Below are 5,914 nucleotides of genomic sequence, written 5' to 3' on the forward strand. Positions count from 1 at the left end.
GACAAAAGTTCATTGTAATATTTCTTTTCCATTTAGTTCGATTTTATAATTTTATCTCAATTCACGAGTATAATGAAATGTTGAAGTTTGTGGGAAACAATAAGTAAAATAAGCTTTTTAATTTGGAATAATTAATAATACGATCTAGTATTGAGACTCATACTGAATTATATTTTTCACCTTTCTTCTCCATCAAAAAAATGAAAGCATTAGATAAACTGACACTGAAAAATTTCTCTCTCTTTTCTTCATTTAATTTTGCCGAGAGACTACTAATTATTCATGTTATTAATTTCCCTTTCATCTTCTACGAACATTTTTTTTCTTACACATTTTATTGGTTATTATTCTTGTTAACCCTTTGGTTGTAATATATATATATATATATATATATATATATATATATATATATATATATATATATATATATATATATATATATATATATATATATATATATATATATATATATATATATATATATATATATCAAAAAATGAAATGAGATGATGAAGAGTGAGGGAAATAAGTAAAATTATTATTTTTTATTTTGAGAATAATTATAAAAATTATCATTGATCAAATATGTTAGAGACAAATAATCATTTATAACATTATGAGAGAGAAATAAGAATACCTTCTTTGAGTTTGATATTTGGAGATATATTTGTGTTGAGGGTGAGAAGGGGTAGAGAAAATGCTTCGAGCTAATGTTTGAGCACCAGCACTACGGCGTTGAAGTAACCCATACCATACTCCCAGAAAAAGCGCAAAGGACCTTAAACAATGGGGTACATGTACCCAAAACTGACACATGTGAATAGGAGCGAGACATATGGAACCCGACAAAATATGTGTTTTTTCGTATTTTATATTTGAAACAATTTTAAGAAGAATTATAAAAAGACAAAGAAATTATTAGATTGAGGCAAATGAAAACCCCAATTTAAAAGAGTATAATGATTAACCTACAACTCTCCAAATATCACTTTTACTTTGTTCATTCGAACAAAAGGAGTATGTTTAACTAAAGATGAATTGTGTTGTTTAAATAGAAAAACAAAATATAAACAATAATTAAGTCCTATTAAATGACATGAATATATCTTTCCCACGCCCAATGTAAATATTAGTAAAGAATATATATGTCTTGTTAAATCACATGGACCACAAGAAACATTACGCAATATCAAATTAAATAGGTCATAAACCATGCAGGCGCGTGACAACGTAGATAACAATTTTTAATTCCATATTTACAATCACAGCACGCCCATTTTATATGGTTAATCACAAAAAGTCCATGACAATGGCACTTAATTAAAAGAGGGACATTCTAACTTTTTTGTCTTTCAAATAAATTCACTCCATTCAAATTTATTTGCAAATAAGGAAAATCTTTTTATATATACCAAAATTACCCCCAACTCATTGAAACCTAATTCAACTCCAATTTCATGATTTACACCCAAATTTAGCTCAATTTCATCAATTAACCAATTTTAACCCTAATTTCAATTTTGACCCGCCACCACCAGAGACCGCCGATTTCTGGCGTTGACTTTTTTTTTTTTTTAAAAACTTTTTTCTTCCCTGAAATCTTTTTCTGGCCGGTCAACTGCTGTTGACCGCCGGATCTCCAGCGTTGACTTCTTTTTTTTCTTTTTCTTTTTTATAATTTCGTTTTTTCTTAAATAAATTTTTTTTAATTAATATTATTGTCTTGGCTGCTAAATTACTGTCTACGGCAGTTATTTAACTGTCGGGGACAGTAATTTAACTATTAATTGATTTTTTCTTTCTTCAAAAATATTTTAATTAATATTACTGTCTTTGCTGCTAAATTACTGTCTCCAGCAGTTATTTAACTGTCGGAAACAGTAATTTAACTGTTAATTGACTTTTTTTTAAATATTTTAATTTATAGGGTAAATTACAAACACCCCTGAGGTATGGTTAAATTACAAAAAAAACCCCTCTTGTTTGGATAATTACATCTACCACCCTCAACTATGATTTTTTCCTAGACCTCCACCTTTATGGTGCCAAATTCAACATAGTCATCTAGATTCCGTGACATGTGCTCTAGTTTGTACTCGTTTTGTGTAAAAAATACAGTTTCTGATGCACCACAAACTGATATATACAAGCTAAAAATCACATATTATGATCGTCTTGCTTCATAATGTAGAGTTTGAATGGGATAAAACGGGTACAAAAGTGATAATATTAAATATAATCTCGAAGATTCCACTAAATTTGAAGAGTTGAGGGGGGTGGTTGTAATTATCCAAACAAGAGGGGTGTTTTTGTAATTTGACCATACCTCAGGGGGGTGTTTGTAATTTACCCTAATTTATATTACTGTATTCGTTGCTAAATTACTGTCTCCGGCAGTTATTTAACTGTCAGAGACACTAATTTAACTGTTAATTGACTTTTTTATTCTTAAAAAAATATTTTTAATTAATATTATTGTATTCGTTGCTAAATTACTGTCTCCAGCAGTTATTTAACTGTCGGAGACAGTAATTTAACTGTTAATTAACTTTTTTATTCTTAAAAAAGTATTTTTAATTAATATTACTGTATTCGTTGCTAAATTACTGTCTCATGCAGTTATTTAACTGTTAATTGACCTTTTCTTTTCTTTTTTAAATTTTTTTTCTTAAAAAAATTACTATAATTAATATTACTGCCTTGGCTGCTAAATTACTGTATCCAGCAGTAATTTAACTGTCTTAGACAATAATTTTAATAATATTACTGTTCGGAAAAATAATATTCATAATATTACTGTCCCAAACAGTAATATTACTGTCTGAGACAGTAATTTAGTAGCCAAGACATTAATATTAATTAAAATATTTTTTTCTAAGAAAAAAAAAATTCAAAAAAAAAAAAAAAGTCAACGTCGGAGACCGGCGGTCAAGGGTGGTTGGCCGGCCGGAAAAAATTTCAGGAAAAATAAAAGTTTAAAAAAAACAAAAAAAAAAGTCAACGCCGGAATCTGGCCGGAAAAAAAATTCAGAAAAAAAAAATTATTTTCTGAAAAAAAAAGTTTTGGGGTTAATGTGATATATTTGTTTAAATCCAAGGTCAATGTGTAATATTAAGGAAGTTAGAGCATAGTGGATGAAATTGATAAGAATTATATTATGGAAGGTATTTTAGACTAAAGACATGGGGATGGATTTAATTGAAAGACTGTTTTTTTTTTTTTTTTTGTGGACCAAAATGCATTTTAAGTCCCATGTGATGGGTCTTTTTGTCATTCGCCCTATTTTATATTATTTTATAGCGCAATTGCAATAATATTTTTTTTTAATCACGACAATGAGATTTTTTTCTCTACCATTCTATCCATCTTTGCTGCAACACTTCAGATCAACCTCCGTTTGTTTGAAGCATTAACTAAATGGCTTAATTCGACCTTGCACCCTTAAAGTATAGTTTTTTGACATTTTGCACCATCGGAAAAAATTAATAACACTTCACACCATCGAAACATAATAAATCGTGTATAATGCACATCGTACGAATTTTTTAAGATAATGAAATTAATTTAATAGTTTTAGTGGTATTTTGTAGGATACCGAAATATTAAATAAAAAAAAAATATTCGTCAATACTATCTAAACTAAACGATGCAAAAATAATAATATATACCATTGAGATATTTAAAAATTATAATTTTTCACAAAAAATATTTTACCAAAAACAAAAGCTCATGTATTTTTTTGATTAAATTATTGAAGAGCCTCCCCAAATTCCAACTATAGTATTATTGTCCAATTATTTTTTTTGAGATTTATTTAATATAAAAATAAAAAAGCAAAATCTAATTGTCTCATTTTCAATTACCGCTTCATGTCTCTCAAACACTGGGATCGGCCCTTATTGATGGACATTTAACTTATCAACCTCGTAGGGAGAATATGGTTAGGGGTAATGGCAAATAGGCCCATGACAAGGGCACTTAATTAAAAGAGGGACATCCAACTTTTTTGTTTTTCAAATAAATCCACCCCATTCAAACTTATTTGCAAATAAGGAAAATCCCTTTATATATACCAAAATTACCCCCAATTCATTGAAACCCAATTCAACTCCAATTTCATGATTTACACCTCAATTTAGCCCAATTTCCTCAATTAACCAATTTTAACCCTAATTTCAATTTTTGACCCCAATTTTAACCCTAATTCTTATCAATTCCACCAATTATGCTCTAACTTCTTAAATATTACACATTGACCCCGGATTTAAACAAATATATCACATTAACCCCCAAAACTTTTTTTTTCAGAAAATAAATTTTTTTTCTGAAATGTTTTTTTTCCGGCCAGATTCCAGCGTTGACCGCCGGAGACCGCCGGTCTCCGTCGTTGACTTTTTTTTTTTTTTATATATAATTTTGTTTTTTCTTAAAAAAATATTTTAATTAATTTTACTGTCTTGGCTGCTAAATTACTGTCTCCGGCAGCTATTTAACTGTCGGAGACAGTAATTTAACTGTTAATTGACTTTTTTTTTTTTTTTTTCTTCAAAAATATTTTAATTAATATTACTGTATTCGTTGCTAAATTACTGTCTCCAGCAGTTATTTAACCGTCGGAGACAGTAATTTAACTGTTAATTGACTTTTTTTATTCTTAAAAAAAAATATTTTTAATTAATATTACTGTATTCGTTGCTAAATTACTGTCTCCAGCAGTTATTTAACTGTCGGAGACAGTAATTTAACTGTTAATTGACTTTTTTATTCTTAAAAAAAATATTTTTAATTAATATTACTGTAACCGTTGCTAAATTACTGTCTCCAGCAGTTATTTAACTGTCGGAGACAGTAATTTAACTGTTAATTGACTTTTTTTTTTATTATTTTTTTCCTTACAAAAAAATTTATTTTAATTAATATTACTGTCTTGGATGTTAAATTACTGTCTCTAACAGTAATTTAACTGTCTTAGACAATAATATTAATAATTTTACTGTTCGGAAAAATAATATTCATAATATTACTGTCCCAAACAGTAATATTACTGTCTGAGACAGTAATTTAGTAGTCAAGACAGTAATATTAATTAAAATATTTTTTTTCTAAGAAAAAACAATTAAAAAAAAAAAAAAAAAAAGTCAACGCCGGAGACCGGCGGTCAACGGTAGTTGACCGGCCGGAAAAAAAATTCAGAAAAAAAAAATTCAAAAAAAAACAAAAGTCAACGCCGGAATCTCGCCGGAAAAAAAACATTTCAGAAAAAAATTATTTTCTTAAAAAAAAAAGTTTTGGGGGTTAATGTGATATATTTGTTTAAATTCGGGGTCAATGTGTAATATTAAGGAAGTTAGAGCATAATGGGTGGAATTGTTAAGAATTATATTATTGAGGGTAATTTACACTAAAGACGTGGGGATGGGCTTAATTGAGAGACTGTTTTTTTTGTGGACTAAAATTCATTTAAGTCCCATGTGATGGGCCTTTTTGCCATTTGCCCATATGGTAATTAATACCAAACTACTCGTGGCACTTACATGTAGGTGCAAAGTAGGTAATAAACGGCCCTAGGATTTTTTCTTGGGCGAATGGCAAAAATGCACATCCCAAAAGACTTAAATGCGCATTGGTCCACAAAAAAAACAGTCTTTCAAATAAATCCATCCCCATATTTTTAGTCAAAAATATCATCCTTAATATATTTTTTGTCAATTTCATCAATTATGCTCTAACTTCCTTAATATTACACATTGACCCCGGATTTAACAAATATATCACATTAACTCCCTTTTTAATAATTTTTTGAAAAAATATTTTTTTTTTCAGAAAATTTTTTTTTTTTTCAGGACAGATTCCGGCTTTGACTTTTTTTTTTTGAAAACTTTTTTTTTCTAAATTTTTTTTTCCGACCGGTCT

Source organism: Erythranthe guttata, chromosome 3 (genome assembly GCF_056151865.1).
Source record: "Erythranthe guttata isolate IM_541 chromosome 3, IM_541, whole genome shotgun sequence".
NCBI lineage: Eukaryota > Viridiplantae > Streptophyta > Magnoliopsida > Lamiales > Phrymaceae > Erythranthe > Erythranthe guttata.